The 20,114-nt window shown below is 41.6% G+C and overlaps 2 long non-coding RNA genes across 6 annotated transcripts in view; one reads left to right on the top strand and one right to left on the bottom strand.

The window, feature by feature from the left end:
* The window catches only part of LOC148385285 (uncharacterized), a 194,214-nt gene that overhangs the window by 82,008 nt on the left and 92,092 nt on the right, over positions 1-20,114 (top strand). Inside the window, exon 4 of one of the 5 annotated variants that reach the window (XR_015853077.1) lies at positions 12,784-14,132. The exons of the other annotated variants lie outside the window; for them this stretch is intronic. This is a non-coding gene — a long non-coding RNA (uncharacterized LOC148385285). Of the gene's footprint in view, positions 1-12,783; positions 14,133-20,114 lie in introns of those variants that run through there. 5 annotated transcript variants of the gene reach the window in all.
* On the bottom strand, positions 8,807-18,344 carry LOC148385288 (uncharacterized). The gene is made up of 4 exons (XR_015853081.1): positions 18,059-18,344; positions 14,874-14,989; positions 9,863-10,008; positions 8,807-9,174 (listed from the first exon to the last, which is right to left on the bottom strand). It is a non-coding gene; the product is annotated as an uncharacterized LOC148385288 (long non-coding RNA).

The following is a 20,114-nucleotide window of genomic DNA, read 5'->3' as shown; positions in this document are numbered from 1 at the left end:
ATTGGACTTTGTTAGCCGTTGCCTGCAAAGCTCTGCAGATGGTCTAATTGAAGTTGACACGGCTTTAGGTCTGCGGCTTCCTCTTTGGCTCACCCTCTATTTATCTTCTTGCTCATGTTAGAGTCATTAGTCACATTGCTCTCATTGTCTTGCTAGGCTGCCAAAAAACATGAATCACATTTTAATAAAGCTTTCATTGTCAGATGACGCCTTATCGGAGTCAAAATAAACTTCTTCTCACAAAGTGGGAAGAGAAGTGTGAAATATCCACAAATACTCATGCAAAGGAACGTAAGTGGAGCACATATCGCTGGGATATTGTTTTTTTTTCATTTCCTAAAATAACTTTACAATGGACAAAACATTCTAATTTACATGTCAAGATCTAGAGATATTCCACACGTGCTCAATCTGATCCCAACCAATATAAAAGATATGTATTGATAGTTGTCATTTTAGAGCTTTACAATTTCAAACACCTTCTAAACTCTTTTTGGTGGGTCGTCTATGTTACCATTTCACACCGTCATTTTTCGGACTGCAGAATTTTACATTGTCAGAAGCTACTACCAACAGTAGCAAATCAAAACAAACCGTTGAATCAGCGATTTTAGACAGATCAGCACTGAAACAATAATAATTATAATAATAATAAAATATTAGAAATAAACACCTTTCAACAGGGGGCGCCATTCTGCAAAGCCAAACTACTACTAAAGTGAGAAAATATTCAAAGGGGGCAGCTGGTTCATTCAAACACACGCGCACACGCACACATACACACACACACCCTGTTCGAAGCTAAAAACAAGAAACCTCTTTGACATTTACGCAGGGCTGCTGCTTCTTTTCAGATGCACTATGGGGTATGACAATACCCGCTGCAGGAGAGGCATTGAAAAGACTTGTGGGGAGACAGGAAGCCTCCACTAGCACATTGCACCTGGTCCTACCTACACCAGCCGCACAAAAACAACCACTTGATTGAGTGAATACTGCGGGACAACAGAGCCAATAAAAGAAATAGAGTGGTGAAACAATGCCAAATGATGTCACCTGGCAGTCAAGCAGACTCCCGGCTCTGCTCGGCCGCCGCTGACCGTTACGAGTCACTTACTCCCTACTTTGTTTGTGCTCCAATTTCCAGCTCTCGCCGTAGCCTACAAATGGCTGGCCGAGGCAATTTTTCAAAACACACTTCACAGATACTACGGGTGCCATGAAAGTCCCCCGGAGGAACATTTGCATGGAGGAGTGTTTATACTTCTCATTGATAGTCCATTTACTCCAGCAAACATCAAAGCGCAGAGTATCAGCTTTGTTGAACGCCATTTACGCTGGCACGCCACGTTTGATGAAACAGACCGAAAGTGGCTCACTCTCAATGCCTCTCCTGCACTCTGAGGAAGCTGCCGAACTGATATGGGCTGCATAAAAATATAATCAAATGAATACAAAATAAGTTAATTTTGACATCTTTGGATGATTACGGCTCCCATTTGCTAATATGAAAAGGCTCGAAAGGCCCTTGCTCATGTTCAAGGAACCGATTTCACATAGTGGAACTGCAGCGTTGGATTCTTGAAATATAAATGATGGAACATATCATTTTTTGGAGATAAGTTTGAATATGTTTTTGAGTCTTCTTGTAATAGACTCGCTTTGCAAATTTTGTGTTGATGGATGCAACTGTTGTCCAGGGATCATATTTTCTAAAATTCCGCATTGTATGTGTCAGTCGGTTTTGATTGATTGGGTTAGGAATCACGAGAAAATAGGATGCACCATCGATCTGTTATCGAGAGTCGTCACATTTTCAGGTCTGTGCATAGACAAAAGGCAAATGTCGCCAAGGCGAGGCACGAATGGAAGGTGTAAATCAAAAAGACAACACCATAAAGCATAGATCAAAAACAGATAGAAATTAATCACAGGGGTTCATATAGACAACAGGAAAATACTAAACATGATCTAAGACTGCTAAATCAATCGCGTTCCAATGACCGAACCCTGTGGGACACCACAGGAAGCTCACTAAAACAGAATTTGTGGAGCAAAGTGATCCACTTCATGGTACCAGCCTGCGGCCCTGTGGTTGGGAACCACTAGACTAAAACACAGCGACCAAAGTCTGTGTACTCAGGTTGACTGATTCCATGAGTATCGCATAGCCAGCTTAGTTTGCTTCCTGTGTTGCCTCTCCATTTGGTTTCCATTTAACTCACTTCAAAGCCAATAAAAGACGAGTCAATTACAACAAACTGGGAACTTCATATTAGGGAAATAGGCCAATTATATTAAACCTAGCATGCTAGGGGTTAAATTAAAAAAAGGAGGATGACGTTGTATTGAAGCAGGGTAAAAAAGCGGCTGATTTGGGGCTTTCAATCTCCCAGTTAATCTTCAAACAGCAAGCTGGCAGTGTGCTGGTCACTGATAAAAGCTGTTGTGGTCTGTCATCGCACAGCCTTCAATGCTCCTGTCAGGACGTCATTTGGAATCTCGAAAAACGCTAAGGGCAGGTGGAGAAAGGTCACGGAAATAAGGTGTGTGTGTGTGCTCACTTCTGCCTTAGTTTAATTCCCTGCAAACCTGCCAGTCTGTATATAAATGCTTTGGCTTTCACATGTCGGCGGGATGACCCCTGTCCAAGCCCCCCCCCCCCCCTCCCCCTCAACACACACACATTATTTTGTCTCCCAGCATGCACAAACACACACTCGCACAGCCTCACACATGCACGTACATGTCGTAAAGTCAAACGCTGATCGTGTGATCATGGGTAATTGTGTGAGGCGAGGCCATAAAGTCCACCCAAAAAGTGTGTGTTAGTGTTTTATTGGAAGGTGTGCTTTTACGTCTGGGGACGGCGGTGCTGAAAGGCGAGACGGGGAGGTATCAAAGAGCTGACTTTGTTGTTTAAGGACAACCCCTCACCCGAACTCCCTTACTGCCACCCCGAGGTGGACCACTGGTGAAAGACAGTGTTTACTGCCTGCTGACTGACAATGTTAAAGTGCTCCAGCTGAGGAGCTAATTGAATACGGCAGAAAAAGTCACCCGTCCTTGTGTCCGTAGATGACTTCATCATTCATTTTGACACAAGATTATTTGAGATTCATACAGCAGTTTCGGATAACTTCATTCATTCAGCAAACATTATTCCAGACGTGAATTGGTGAAATAAATCTGCTCTTTGACTTCTCTCTGCGGGATCTCCAGATACTTGTAAATTGTGCAAAACTGCTTGTTTGAAGATCGGTTTTCCAGCCATAGAGAAAATCTGACAACTATATTATTGTTGTTGATGAGAAACAAACTGAATATTTTTTGTACTGTGTATATAGTATATATTTTTAATTTATTTATTCATTTATTATATATATTTAGTATTTATTATGTGCTATTTAGACACCTGGAAACTATTTTAAATTGTGAAAAAATGGCTCAATGACATGTCTCATTAAAAAAAAAAAAAAAAGTGTGGCGAACACCTGTTTGTCATAAGTAATATAACAGAAAGAGTCCAGTTCCAGAGCAGTAACCTGCATAGCAACAACGACTTCCAGGTCTTTCCATCCAATAACAAGCGGTGGCACATCGAGACATGCTGGCATAGCCGAGTGAGTCAGTCGATCTTTCTTTAGGCCCGGAGGTGAACGGGGTCAGTCGCCGCTCACTTCACAGAACCGAGACAAGCAGCACATCTGCTCTGAGGCTGATGCTTGGAATGATAATACCTCCTTCTCCTCTTTCTCCTCTCACTCTCATTTGCTCCGTTCCCTCTCCCCCTTTTTTCTTCCCCGTCAATCCGTCTCCCTCCTTCTATCTGGTACTCCCATCATCCGCCGTTGCCGCTGTATGGGGCATCGACATTGTGTGGGAGGTGATTATTTGTGATCTGCCGACTCAGACTTGACCTTTTTCGTGTTATCCCCGCGACTGAAACCGACATGCGTGGACTCGCCTCCACCCATGTTTCCAATCCGGCCCATGCTCTCGCTTTGACGATCGGTACAGATCTCATAGACCGCATGCCTGAAGTAATTAGCCAGCCTCACTTGTAATCCATGTGGTTTCAAGGCTGTACAATTTTGGGGGGAATACGGTTTTTAATTACAAGTGTGGCTGTTTTAAAGGCTCCATGAAATAAAGAAGTGAACTTAAATTATAGATGTGGCATTGGAAAGCCAATTGGTTTCCTATAAAACAGTCTCTAATATATTTATACCGTATATACTTTTAATCAGTCACATATTCGGCAAATGAATTGCACGGCGCTCTCCATTTTGTAACATTCTCTGGCTAACAAGTCCAAGTTGTTTGCAATTTACTCTGTTTTTCGTATGGAGCTGCAAAAGCGTACCTCTCTCCTGCCACTTCCTCTGAGCTTTGCTGTCACAGCAGTCGCTGTCAGTTTGAGGGCTGCCTACCCCCAAATATAATGGGGTTTTCTCCACTGCTTCCCTTGGGAGTGAATGGCGGGGAAGAATTCACCATGGCTCATTTGGAACATCGAAGTGTAGCTCCTTCGTCACTTCAGGCGGGTTTGTAGCTTTCCCGAAAGGAGGTGTTAAGACCGGCGGTAATACCGTCATGGAAAGTAAACACAGATTTGAATATTGCCTTGCGTATATTTCATTACTGACAGATGATCAAATGTTAAAATAGCAAATAAACAGCATGATTAAAATACTCAAGTGAGTTTCTCAACAATAATGAAAATAAAATACGGTATATCTTATGCTGGTCTCATCTGGTGTGATTTTCAATCTTGTCCTACTTTCACAAATGTTTTGGACACCTCGCATAGACACACTCCCAAACCACAGGCCTGTGTCTACGCTATGAGAGCTTCTTGTTGCTAGACAGCTGCATGCCTTGGCCTCCTCACAGCGGTAGACTGAGCTCCGAGGAGCTTGACAAAGAAGCTTAAAGTCCTCCCTAAGTCTGCAGCCCCTAGGTTGTCTGCATACCCCGAGCCCAGCTTTGGTAAAAGGCCTGAATGCAAGTTAAGCAGCTATGGTTACACCGCCGCAGACCCCCGCCGCCGCACTCACTTGTATTACCATTTTTTCCCCGAGCTGCTTCAGTCTTATAGCCCGGCAACAGGTTCCTCCGGTGCTCTCCTCTTATTTCATAACACCATGAAAGAGTTGACAGCCATGCTGCTGCTGCTGCTGCCGCTGCTGCTGCTCTTAGGGGACGAGGTGCAAGGTTAACCCCCTTTGGGAATGTGTGGGTGTGCAGGAGCATGGACATCTCACACACATACGGTCATGTTCTTTGACATGAATCTGCATTGTCCCATGTCGTGTTTTCTGAGGGACAAGACAGGTCACTAATTAATTGTATATATTATTATTCTAACCAACTTTAAATGTCACTTATAAAAATCTTTTGCTACCCATAGTTCAACCTCAGGACAGATTATTTTTATTTCCTATGGGAAATCCGGCAGACCAACAGCCAGGAATGTGTTGAGTTCAACCTTAATATAAACAATTTGCACCAACTGGTAATACACACACACACGGAATGAACTAGCACGTCTTCGGAAAGTCAAAGTAGCAAGAAACTTCTGTGTCTGATTCCGCAAATGAGGAATGCACAGTATCTGAGTGTGTGTGTATAAATCGTCTATATTGCACCAATTTTTGTACCTGTGTGTATGTGTGTGTGTTTTTGAACTGTGTGCGTGTGTGGGAGGTGGTATTCAATGTCGGCAGCTGGAAGTACTCAGAGCTAGTGCTCCTGCTGCAAACAGAGAGAGAGAGATAGAGAGAGCAAGAGAGAGAGATTGAAAGCAAGGAGATGCCTGCACAAAAAAGAGAGGCTAAGAGAGGTACCAGCACAGGCTCCATCTTTACAGGGGCTGAGCTCTTGCAGAGTGAAAGCCCCTATAGAAAGAAAGCAGTGCTCTCTCAACTCTACACACACACACACTCACACACACTTCTGCAACCGACCACCAAGGCCAGCAGGAGTGCACAGCAGTGCTCCTTAGGAAGGCCTTGTTTGGACTTGCAGCTATGTGCAAAGAATAATAAGAAGCACGACAATGTTGGTCCAGACACGAAACCTCTTATGAGAACACGCACACAAGGTCTCCCTCGTCTCTTGGACAGATGCTCCCTTTGTGTTAGATTGTACATGAAAGAGGATTAGGCATACCTATGTTATGGTCACTTTCGAGACTCCCACTCCGGGATGTCCAAACACTCCTCGGATAAAAAGATCTTGCGGTTTGGAAACGTCACCGCAGGTATTTTACCCAAGCTCCCCTTGGAAGTTATTCAACTTCATATCTGTTTCAGACATCCCATTCTTCTCCTTTTGACTCGAAGGTAATCAAGGGGAACCAAGTCGCTCGGCTTGGCATCGCCACGCTTGCGATTTTCACAGCGAGATGTCCAAAGTTATGGCGCACAGCTGATCTTGTATATTGAAGCTGTTGGCACGTTCGAGACTCCCCAGGCCGAGCCACATGTTTGAAAGTTTCAAAGTTAACAGTGAAATGAAATGAACAGGTGTCTCAGGCAATTTTTTTCATGGAACTATTATTATTAGCCTCCTCGTCTTACAGTCACGTAAAAACAGGTTAGTCCGGCTGTTAGAATTTTAACTTTTCATTGAATACCAATCTTCTACATCACTGTAATGGACACCTGTATTTTGCAAGGAGTTCATACAGTCCTGTGCTTTGTGCTCAGGCACAGGCGCCCCCCCAGGCGGAGGCCAGGCCAATTCAGTATAGAGACAAAGATGCAACATTGTAAGGAAAATTTATTTCTTAGTCAAATGTGCCAGGTAAATTGCAAGCCTTCATAGAATAAAATCTATAAAATCCAGTCAACTTTGAAGGTTCCTTTATATTATGTTGAGAAAAAAAAAAAAGCTAAATGTCAATTACGACGTGTTGAGTTGGAGACTGAGCCAGAGGAAAATCGCACCAACGTGAGTGGCTGTGAGAGCACTCAGTCAGTGGACTTCCTCCATTTCATATGGTGTTCCAATCAAAGTCCATTGACCTGACGGGCTCGCGAGAAATTATCCCAGCGGCTCTACATATGACTCAATCAGTATGGCGGATAGCTTTGTGATGAGCTATACGTCTCAGCCAAATCACCCCCTGGCGACCGCATCAACACGTGGACCACCCGCCTTCCCTTGGAGCACAAGGTGAAGAGCGATCATGAAATCAGGAACCTGTTGTTTCTAGAGTGTCCTTTGGAATGATGAACGCACTCCATTGCTTGGCTCCTACTCTTGAGGTACAAGAGATTGTGTTGTTCAGTGACAACTATATTACAATATCTTCACAATGAGCACCACAGATGACTCTTATTGGATGGTTATTCATGTGGATTCTTTGTAATTAGGTTATTATATTTCTATGTTCAATTTCAAAGTCTTACTTTTGGCAGAAACAAAAGAGAAAGAAATTTGAATTTCTCTTCTGGTTTGGAAAACAAACATGATGATAAATCGAAATTGTAATGAAATGACAAAAGACAGAGAATATTTGTGAGGTAAAATCCACAAACCTTACTTAAATTATGTAAATTACAATACAACTTGGCGTTTACATTAGAACAAACTAAATTGAAGACTGTTAGCAAATTTAGCTACCAGAAATTACCTTGATTAAATTGCAATTCGAACTTGGTTCTCTGAACGTGCGCAGTCGTAAAAACGACTTTTGTGTCACATCGTAGGTCCTCACCATGCACTATAAGTCATTTAAATAGATACTTTTAGTAGTCAATGGTGTATTATAAAATGAAAAAAGATTGTGGCTCCCACTTCGACGTCGTGGCAGTTGAATGCCCATGCATTGCATAACGTTGACAATGAATGATTATTGGACACCACCACATCAGGCACAGCCCCATCTGCGACTGCGGTGCTGGAGCACACCAATCACGCATGAGAGACATGCCAGAGGACACCCGATACGTCGTGGAAGCCGATGTGGATGGATTTACTCGCGTAGAAGCCAAACAGGCCCGAAGCAGCCGCAGCTTTGAGCCCCCGAGTAGTCTGACATCTAAAGGCCCAACCTCTCCTCTTGTAATTGAAAGTGCACTCACCGGCAGAGCAGCGGCGATGTGTATACGTCTGTCTTGCTTGAGAGCGTCTCCCAGAGGGTGTCTACGGGGGCGTTTCATTTTAAAGTTGCTATCTGTCACATGAGCAAACTAATCAGGGAGACGGATGAAAGGTAGGGGGTGGGATGCGATGGGATCAGTTCCTCAGTGATGGCTTCCTCTGATGGCTGGGTGACCTCTCACCTTTGCTGTAGCATTCTGGGTAAGGGCTAAGTCATGTGTGATGATGAAACTGGAGTGCTCCCTCCCGGGTTTGTGATGACATACATCACTTATCTACTTATACGTAAATAGTCGTCATGTAGAGATTCTTATTCATAGGAATTTACAAACTGTTTTCATATTCTTTGACTTTGTTTTTTAATCACCAATCATTGATGTTGGCTAAATTTAGGTGTTCTGATGTTGACAGTTGATCATCATTAGGCCGTATAAAGTTCTGAATTTCATACTTGCTATTCTTGGCGAATCAATAGGAATCAAAAAGGCAAAGCACGACTCGGGTGATGAAAAGGAGACAAAAAAAATGGGAGAAAAAAGTTCGGTATGCTTTCAACGTTGATTTTACTGACTTGAATGCAGGCAATTTCATTTGTATTCTTTTTACTCTTGTCCCACATTCTTCTCGCAAAATCCATCACTTGAAAAAAAGTTTCCCAATAAAATTACCGAATTAAGTTAATCCTTTGAACCCTTAAGAAAGTGAGTCTTAACATTTTAGTTTGCATATTCAGTGATTTGTTTATGATGTTTTTATTAAAACATTTTAACAATCTAAATGATTCTTATGTATGATCAAAAGTGTCGACACGAACCGCAATTCCCTCTCTCATTGAAAATAGACGTCAGCAACAGCAACAGTAGCAGACAACAACTATATTTACTTGTATCGTGTTGCGGCAAGTCCCGCTTGAAAACAAACTCTTTGTGCATTTTGGATAAGGTGTCTGTGTCGAAGAGCAAACAACAACAGCAACTGTCTGGGTCACCAAGTTCAGCAATTTGATCACAGCGGCATCCCTCCACCACCACCAGCGGCCGGATGGAGCTCTGTGGCAACTCACTAGTAAAAAAAAAAAAAATAGAAAGAAAAGTTAAAAGAAGTCCACCACCCCGCAGAGCACAAAGCAAATTTCCACAGCCTTTCTTCTCAGTGTGGATGCAGAGTGAATTTAAAGCTCAGTGGGCTGTTTATGCCTTATTAATTGTTTCTCAGTGATTGTCAAAGCCCGAGCCGCCGTTAACTACCTCATAAAACATCCACATGCAACATCTGGGGACGTCAATCTACACAAAACTATGAAAAATACTTTCAGTCGATTCAAAAGGTTTGTTCTTTTGGCACAAGTACCCCGGCAGCTGCTCGGCTCCCCTCACTCGTGTCGGCACATGTCCGCCGTTAGGGACCTGTGCCAAAAAACACCATTGTGTTCAATTATATGACCCTAATTATGTCTGATACACTTGAATCAAATCTAATAATCAATCTTCAACGACATATGCTTAGCCAGGGAACGGTCAAGTGGGCGATAGCTCCGGAATACTCGCGACTATCCTGAATTTAAAGAGTATATTAAGTTAGATTGCCGTAATCAAGTTGAGAATTACCATAAATGTAATTTGGATGTCATCTGAGGCTTACGCACGCAAAGCAGCAACAGCTGTTTGAGAACGTGTGAGGGGGCATAAAGCACGGAGGTGAAATTGAAATGTGATGTCATTAAAGGCTGGCCGGGCAGCACATTATTTACATGATGTAACCTTCCTCTGCCACCATGTGTCACCCGGGACTCCATCTGCTGCCAGCGCAGTTTGACGCCATACTCTCTTCGTGTGCGGGTAGGTGGGTGTCACTAATATGTGACCCGAGTGATGGACCAAAGCTGTCATCTGCTACCTGTGAAGAATAGGACAGCTTAACAAGTGATTATCTGATGCACAGGTTGCAGCTTACTGGAAAAACTCTGTTTCTTCATTCCTTATAATGATTACGATCACCATTTCTGATGTGTGGATTTTCTATTCGTCCTCCAACAGAATGGAGTAGCATTTTTTTTTAGCAAGATGCTTTCTGAATCGTTCAGACTTTGATGTTTTCCCAATTCCTTTCCCTTTCATCCTGCTCCATTCTAAAATCATCTTTAAATGGGTGACTGAATTGGCTTATTCCAGAAGGACACCTGGGCAACAGGCCTATCTTGAACTCTCTTCAAGCATGTTGGTATTAATCCAAGTGATTCAAACAGGAATGCTGCAAGTATTTCCTGTCTTTAAAATAGTCATTGATAGAAATAGCCATTCATTTTTCTCACTCATCATTTCTGTCATTTTGTCAATTTACTCATAAATGGACGATGAAATCTGGACCTCTTTTAATTAAACTAAAAGCTCTTGAAGCCACGACTTATTTTGTTGTGTCAAGACAATATTTGACATCTAATGGAAGAGCTTTTAATTAATCTGCGTAGAGGGACAACAACATATTTGGAATTAAGTAAAAGGCAGACTGAAGGCATTTTCTTTTACGTGCTCACGGCAAATTGGCCAATATGTTGGCTGAAAGTAGATTCATCTTTAGACCAGCTGGAAGCAGGTCAAACTTGTGGCGCAACTGTGATTTTGGGGAATTCTGTTGCGGTTCTGACAGATATTGTACTCTGCAGATGTGTGGTGCATCAAGCTGGGTTCATTCCCAAAATCCGTTTCTAACATTTCCAAAATGTTAACTCCCACGATTTACTAGTGCGGTGTGAGTTAGAACTTGAAAATAAAAAAATACCACCAAATTCAGACTCTGCCACCTCAGCTATAAACACCGATCACCTCTTGTCATATAGCTAAGACAACCTCGTTGCACTTGCTCGCATGTTTTGATGGTTGTCCATGTCACGGCTAGTTCACGTGTTGTTTTGATCCCTGCTGCCGGAGCCCGGTGAGCTCACGCAGACACAGCTGGCTAGGGTGGAGCTGCTATGGGGTGAGGTTGGTGAGTTCTGTAGAGGGGAGGGAGGGGGCGAGCGCAGGGAGTTGAAGGACATGGATCCTTGCCAACACATTTCATACATAGTGCATATCTTACAAGTGCAGCTGAGAATTAGAGATAGGGGACCCTCACCCTACTCTGCCCACCCCACCATCTGCCCGCCTGGGGCTGGGGGCTCTGTGGCTTAGCTTCCACATTAGCAAGCGTGACAGCTCTGCCCTCAATCAACCTCTCATGCACACACATGCATACACACACACACCTTCTCCTTTGCTTCTGCTCTCCCCCTCACTATTTTAATGACAGGAGCTGGTTAGTGTGACTTTTTTTCCCCTTAGTGTAAATGAGAAGCCATTACCGTTCTTCCGAGGAATGACGTTGAATTCTTCTCCTGTCTAATCTGGTGCTCACTCTTGGAAAGGATTGTCGACATAAATGCTGCTAAATAAATGTGTAACAGAGTTTGTCTGAGTGAAGGCTGGATCTAATCTTCGGTAGATGTTCAAGGGGAAAAAAATAGACAGCTTCACCGGGACTGTTTTCCTTTCATCATTTATCTCCTTCATTTTTGTGCCCCCGTTTCTCCACAGATGTGAACCTCACATCCTGTTCAACGTCCAGCAAAATAAACAGTCAAGCTGGGAATCCCCAGAATCCGTATACTTGGTACATAAAGGCAGAACCTCATTCCTCTCAACCTGGTCCGAGGAATTAAAGCTTAAACAGGATACAAGAAAGGAAAAACATGTCTCCCATAAGTCAATGCTTTGGCTCCCCCATAGTGTCTGTCTTTGGGGTTTTGCAAATATTTAACTTATAAATGTCATTGTTAGACTTTTAGTGGAGCTTTTCAGATGTTTCGAGTTCAACTGTTAAGTTTGTTTCAACCAACAGTTTTCCACTAGTTGATGAGAAACAGTGGTGCATTGAAGTTTAAACTTTCCATAAGTTATACAATTTGCAGTTGAACCAAATTGAAATGTTTGATATTTTTCATAATTGTAAAATATTATTAGAAGTAGTATCAGATGAGTTTTTATTTTTACATTACAGTTATAATGTTAATGTAATTGATTCTACTATGGTTCTATGGACTTGGGGTTGATCAGACTCAAAATAACATAGCTTTTAGCTTTTTTGTGAACAAAACAATTCACCATTTGAGTCCATCTGTTTGTGCTATTTTCCAAAAAGCCTCACTGAGTGAAAATGTAAACCGCTACATGGTAGAGTTGCAAGTTAGATTCATAAAGTTACAATCAAGATGAAATCATACTTCAAACATACAGTTAATAAAGATATTGTGGTGACGGACTCCGGATCTAATTATACCGAATATAATCGACCTAAATTGGAAATGTTTTGAAAGAAAACCAAATTGAGCTTGGACCATTGTGGCAGAACCGATAATGGTTAGAAGTAATCTGAATTCTACATATTTTAAAGTTATAGATTGTGAATTCTTTGAAAGGTATTACATTAAAATTTAGAATAATTGTGCCCTCTTCCAAAAGAACTCCATGTTTTATCATTATCGCTAAGATTCAGAGATGATGGTGCACTTCCATCCTCACCGCCTCCTCCATCACCATCTGGTAGTCTCAAGCCTCTGCCAAGGACAAGGGCAGACTGCAGTGTATCATTCACGCCACTGAGAAGGTGATTGACTGCAATCTGCCATCTTTACAGGACTCCCGAGTCATGCTGGGTATATTGTGACCCTTCCGAACTTCAAGTTGCAAATCCCAAGTCCATCAAGCCCAGAAACTCAGCATTTACCAGCTTGTGCCTTTCATAAAAAAACGGAATATTGCCGCAACATAAAATTCCGCATTCAGGGAATCTTATGCATGAGCACATGAGAGCTAGCGTCAAGTACGATCTTGGAATTACGTTCAACACAAGTGTACGTTGTAAATGATTGCCAGGTGTTAAACTTCGCACCGCCATTCGGGTTTTCCACTATTTCCTTTCACGCTGACGCCTTCCTGCCTCAGTTAGGTTTCAAAAAATCAGGAAATAGCCAAGTCACCTTCGCACCCTCGGTGCCTTTCACACAGAAGAGTGATACAGAGGAAAATCTCTTTTTCCAAGCTGTGTGAAATTCTACTGTTTCACCAGGACAAATTATCTTCACTTCATCTGACAACTTACAAATTCAAAAAGCTACTTTGTATACGAACAACAGGACCAGATTCTTTTGCGGTGTGTAATCACCGTTTGATTCCTGTTTCCAACCATGAGTCAAGACTGCTTTTGACTTGTGTGCGTTTGAGTGAAACTGTAACGGTGGCAGACCGCTGTTCGCTTCCTTCCCAAGTGCTGGTGAAGAAGTCGTAATAGGAGACTGCTGTTCTTTCCTGTTTCCAACCGCGAGCCAAGACTGTGCTTTAAAAAGCACGATTGTCCGCTAACCTGATGAGAAAGGCTTAGTGAAGAACCTTCAAGACACATTACGGCAACTGATATACTCAACGGATTGTGTCTATTTGCCACAATTTGCGGAATATCTTTTTTTGTGTGTGTTTTTACTTTCCTGTCAAATCACTTTAACAAATAGAAAGCCTTTATTAGGGGAAAATCTGTAGAGGAATACCCAACAGTCAACTTCTCAGCTGGTTTTCTGAAGAATTTGGGAGGATGTCAAAGAAAAATACTCTGTAATTAGTTGGAAATGACACAAGTCACTTAAAAAGCCTTTGAATTTAGTTGAAATCACTTGTTATTGAAATTACGGCAATTTTTTTATGACATTGTCATCATGAATGAGTCAATGAATGAGAGTCTCAATTTATTTTTTATTGTCTCTTGCTGGCATCGGAATGACCTTTTTAAAAAAGCTGTTTAACCGCTTTGCTGCTTTTGTTCACACAACAACTAGCACAAAATGGAAATGTTTGAAAACACAACCAACTAATATAACGGACCACAAATTATGCATTCGAGTTTTTATCTTAAGGTGTGTATTGCAAGGTGATACATATAATTAAACGTTTTAATCAAGGAGAGCGCTATATTGAGTTTGATCTCTGGATGGGTTATTGGAAGAGGGAGGGGTGGTGGGGGTAGTTTTAGCACATAGCACCATGATTATCCTTGCTTCAGTAGAGCTGTCACTCATCCTACAAAATCTCCTCTCGCTCCAGCCGCCATCAAGAAAGAACAATGAGTTGAAGTCACCCCAGATTTATAATTAGTCTCGTGTCGACTCCTATTGACCACTCTGTGATTAAACTATTACCTAAGTGTGATTGAGCGATTGAGTTATAATCTTGAATAAGACGGAACCGGTTATGGATTCTAATGATGAGCTCATCATTTGCGTAGTGGCTGATATGACGGGTTGGTTTTATTTTGGTTGCGGCCTTCACCAAAAAAATCTCTTAAATTAAACCAAGGGAATGAAGATGCATGACAAACTGTATGCTCATGTATGCAAATGCTTTCAAGCGTGCGCCTGCATTCTCTTGACAAGTGCAGCTTCTGGCATGATACACACATACAAGGCACAGACACTTCCTTTCACACATGCACTTGCAAACAAATGCATCTGCCCACCTGCCCACCCAGCACTCCTCCACCTCACACATAAACAGCCTGGCATCTGTCACATGGGGTAGTGGGAATGCGCTTGGAGGGGAGTCTCTCGCTCACACCCGCAAAAACATCCGGACACACCGACACCATCTTGCTGTCTGCACCCGGAGTCCCCTTTTGACCTTTTGACAGGTACACGAAGCATCTCAAAGTGAGAAGGGGAGGCCAAGTTAGAAATGCACCTTAACCATAGGGAGCTGTCCAACTCTTCGGGGCTCCGTGGGGATGGCGTTGCCTCTCCCAGGAAGCCATAACTCTCCTCTCAGGAACTGAGGTGTGTCTGGAGCTTTATCTACATCTGCCCGCAAGAAACGCAAGAGGACAAGAGGTCAGACAAGAACAGGACCACTTATATCATGTTTTATGTATGATGTTTGGCATGTGTTTGAACACTCGCATGTGTCTCAAAGTGATGCAAAAAGGGGAGGAAATATAGGGAGGATTTGAGAGGACCTGCACTTCCTTTGTAAGCAAAGACTGTGCGGACATTTAAGTACCTTGCCAAACACATATCGACTGATCAGAGCTGTGCCAAGAAATGTCAGGTTATTCGCTTTTTATAATTATTTTACAGTTATATTTACACAATGATGATCTAATTTTTAATGAGTTTTTATTGAGTATATCTATATATATTATAATTATATATATATATATATATATATATATGTATATATAATTAATTGATTAATTATAATAATTGAAAAAACTACCATTGAAAGACTTTGCATACATAAATGCTCCCCTGATTTAAATCATCATTGTCATTAAATATGTCATTAACGGTTATATAACTATAACATGGCAGCATTTTTCAACATCGTATAACATGGATGTCCTTCAGATGTTTCTCTAACCTATTCCCAATGGTTTCTCAAACTCACCGCTCAGCCTTCGGCATGTCGAGCGACCCTTGAAATAGCACGCCTAAGGAATATAAACGATCAGCGCACACAAAGTCGAGTTAAAAGCTTTTGGCAGTGATCTTCTGAACTTTTGAAACACTCCCAGGCATATAATTAAAAGGTAGTTTCTAATTTCTTGGAGAGTAATTTAGCACCTCGGCTTCATTGTTAAATCGCGGCTGGCGGCATGTAGCCTGGGGAGATGGATAGAATGGATCAGAAAGGGTTGGACAGTCACTGGGTGATTTTGACAATAGTACAGGGGCTATCATCCATCACTCAAGCGTTCGTATGAAAAGTTTGACAGGTAGAGGTCAAAGCAATGTGGCAGGAGCCAACGGAGATGGATGCCTTTAATTTGGGTAATGAAGAGTTAACCATCTTGGGAGAAGAAGAGGAGCGTTAAATAGGGAGAGCCATCCGCCATTAGAAGAAAGTCTTATTTAATTCCTCAGAGCCTAATGAAAGACATGGGAACACAATCCTTGATTGACAACAAGGCCTTCGCTGTAATTCCCCGCAGACAGTTCACTTAAGTTCCCTCCCTTGTTAATCTCAAAAATAATGAATTGCAAAACTAAGGTTAAACGTGGCAGCGTGAATTCATTACCGCTAATATATGAGACCATAAGATGATTTACAGTACGGTCCCCCTCTTTTTTTTCATTAACGGCGAATGGATTTGATTGAGTCGAGATTTTGCTCGGTTGTTCATTCTCGCCATCAATCTCACCAGCTTGGTCATTGTCCTCCTTTTTATCTGACCTCTCGCTTCTAGAATGGAGCAAAGAATGAAAATATGTAGGTGCAGGCAAGCATTATTATTCCGATTTTTAACGTTTGAACCCGTCTTTATCGCGGCCATTTAAATTATATTCATCCTGAGCTGTCATTCAACTTCATCCCTGACCCTCATCTTATTGTGGCTTGTCTTAATGGCTGCGCCTTTAATACTTTGACCTCTCTGCCCGCACACACCTACAAAGATTCCCTGCAAATTTGTTCCTTTCAGAATTTAGTTGAGTATTAAATAACGGAAAACTAGTGTCACTACGGCAACAGGAGTCCTCTTGTAAAATAATCCACAAACCTGACAGACATTTGAACTTGCTGAGATTTAATAACAATTCATCAAAATAAACTGGAATAAAATATATTTGGCCATTTTACAACTGTGCCTGCTCTACCTCATTTACGCCCAGAGGATATTCATGTTAGACACTGTCATGCAATACAATTATCCCTTTCATGTCTTTTTCTGTCGTTATGCATCTGCTCATAAACGAATACACGAGACTGTCGGAGTCTCAAGGCTGAAGCAGAAACTCTGAATGACAAGGAGGTTATGGGATCCTAATGACTTGGTTTTAAAGCTAAAGCATCTGCTAATTGGGGTGATGTGTCCATCCTATACACCCCCCACAACCCACACCCCCTCCACTCTAAGACGTGTCTTGCTTGCTTGCAGGGATTAGCTATGATTAAGGTACTGGTCTTCCGGGTGCTTTGAGCAAAACAGTCAGATTATTCCGCTATTGGAAAGACAATGACAGTCAAAGATCACTGGGGTCATCATGGTATAGCCGGGAGTTAGTTTGAAGCCGATTATAATTGTCTTGTATGCTTCTGAAAGTTTTCTACATCTATAAATATATAAATTAAAAAGTATACTGCAGGCAGAGCCGCATGTAATATTTATGCAGTCATCTTGTTAGCTAAAAGTAGTTAAAAAAAAAATTGCCTCAGGATGTTTTTCACAATTTCTTGTTAAAAGAAAGACGAGGCGCTTCATATAGAAAATACAATTAGGGTGAGGAGAATCATTATGTTGGTGCTAGCAAAAAATGTAGTCTACTATCATAGACTGTAATGACTCCCTTCGATTAACAAGATGCTAATTACGTGTTGCTTCCATCCGAGATTTATGTGAAATCTAATATTGTATCACCGATGCGTGTTTCGATAGAAGGAACGAGTCACAACAGAAACTGATCAAAAGTGCTGAGACTTGTTCTCTTTTCCTTGTTAGGCCTTGTCGGTTTCACAAGAGCTTCTCATGTATTTTCATTTGCCAACAACGCTATGAGTTTGAAGGGTGGCGGAGAAAAAAAAAAAAAAGTGCACCTTGTTAAAGTGAATCGTCATGTATGCGTGACAGACACTTGTAATTAGATTAGTATCGCTGCACAAATGTTGGAAATAAAGACGAGATAATCGGCCCCGGTGCTTACTTGACTGTGTTTATCTTTTCTATTATTCTTTTATTTAAAAAAAACTTTTATTTTAATTGACAGAACTGTCTTGCTTCTAAAAAAAAAAAATCATACTTTCAAACCTACCTTGCTCATAGAAAGACAAAAAAAAAATATTGATCTTTGACATGCAAACATCAAAGCCGTCTGAAGGAAGCACGAAACTCTACGACACCCACGTCAGGAAGTGTGATTGCGATGACACATTACCTTCCATTATTGATCCCTAGTTGTTAAATGCTCTGCCATGCACACATCTTAGCCTCACACTATCCCCCAGTCTCCTCCACTGACCTTTACTGCTGGCTCACAGATAGCGTTAGGCTCGTTCAGAGGATATGGAGGATTTAGCAACAACAAAAAAAAGGGCACATTTATGAAAGTCTTTCTTGAAGCCTGTCGAATATTTCAAGAGGAGACGTGAAGGAAAGGGCAAGAGAGTCAGTTCATAGAAAGAAAAAATAGTGTGCATTTGTAATTTTGGAGCTATAAATAAGAAAAATGGGATGGATGGACTTCTTTTAGCTATTTTACTAAATTTCCTTGAACGGCTACAGGAAAGTATTTTTTTTTAAATGCTCTGAACTATTCAACTCCTTACTTCCTTAACATCAAGGAATACTTTTATTGCTAAAGCAGATAATTTTCAGTAAATAATCGGTGATAGTTGCCATCTCCCCCTCCCTCCAGAAAATGGATAAAAATTTGCAAATGGGCAAATTTGGGAATGCAAGGGTTGAATGTTGTCTTTCTTTAGACAACAAACTTAGCCAGGCATTCTTGTAAAATGGTGTGCGACCACCTCGTCGACTCCTGGTGACTGTTTTCATTCTGACCCACATGAGTATGATGATGTTTACAAACTTGCTCCGTGTTTACGTGCCGCGCTGCTGGAATGATTGTCCTTTACATCTTTCCATTCCTCAACGGAATGGAGCCTTTGAGGGTGAGACTAATTCCTCCTTGGTTTTAGGTGGTTATTTGTCACCATGTGGTTTGAGGAATTGATTTTCCTCCTCACACTACGTTGATGAAACTCCTCCAGGGGAGTCCTCTGGGAATTCATCTCACGCTGATAACTTTGAGCTATCTTATCTGGTCACTGTTCAAACATGACTGAATGCTCAGATTCGCTTCAAGTGTTTGTCTCTTTGTGAGTCGGTTTCGTCTTGTTTTTGTTTTGGAGGGTAAAGCCTGATAAATGCGCCAGATTTGCACGACTGTGTTACAACTTGAAGAAATGTCTTTGACTATTGTCTAGTAAGCTTTTTCGTTGCTTCGAGGTTTCTCATTTTAATTAAAAATATATTGAGCATAATCTGAATGAGTTGATTCCAAAACAATACTTTAGTTTAGGATGTATATCATAAATTTGTATCAAGAATTATATTGCATGGTCATATTTAGCAAATGAGAGATCTTTCCTTAAACCTGCAGGTTGTGTCCGGTATAATTTATTGAGTATCAGGTATCTAACCTTCTGTCGTTTTCATGGAAGATTAAAAAAAAAGGTTAACAGGAATCCAATTTGCACAATCATAAACAGAACTCCCCTCCTTCCCATTTTGCAAACACGTTAAAAGTTCACCTTAACCTTAAAAACAATCCCTGATTTGAATTTAGGCTCAACCCAGCAGCTCATAATGAAGAGGTCCACAGGGCATGGATTCTCAATTTGTCATGCTGCTTTGAACTGTCACTATTCTTAGGATGGTGCAAAGATCATAAACCAGTAAAACTTCAGAGCACAGGATGCGGCTGAGGGTGACTAAGCACAGCCGAGGCCCCCCCACTGCTTCTCCTCGCTAGTCACCGCACACACCGGCCTGCAGTCAACACTATCTTATCTCGGGAAAGGGGCAAGTCTGAGCTAGCCAGCAGGAAAGCAAACGCACGTGGCCCTGTGTTTCTTGTTAGAGCTTAGTTGTGAAATATGGTCAACAAATCCATTGCAAATCATTTTTTACTTTGAATTCATAATAATAAGGACACCCAGTAGAGAGAACGCAGGATTCCACGAAATATCTATTTGGCAAAAACAATTTAAGATGAGTGAATGTGTCTGTGTGTGTATTTTTTATTATTATATATTTTTATATATTTGTTTCCCTTTGAATTACATAGAAGCTCAGCCACTATTCGCTGCAATTTGTGCAATTACACTTTGAATGAGCGATCCTTCATTAACATGTAAATTATCTTCTTGTAGACTGACACACATTTTATAGACTTGCAAATGAAACTTTTCTTCATCCCCCACCCGCCA

The sequence above is a fragment of the Syngnathus floridae genome, chromosome 16, assembly GCF_059516105.1.
Source record: "Syngnathus floridae isolate MCC-2025c chromosome 16, RoL_Sflo_1.0, whole genome shotgun sequence".
Lineage (NCBI taxonomy): Eukaryota > Metazoa > Chordata > Actinopteri > Syngnathiformes > Syngnathidae > Syngnathus > Syngnathus floridae.
This window is presented reverse-complemented; position numbering and strand designations above follow the sequence as displayed.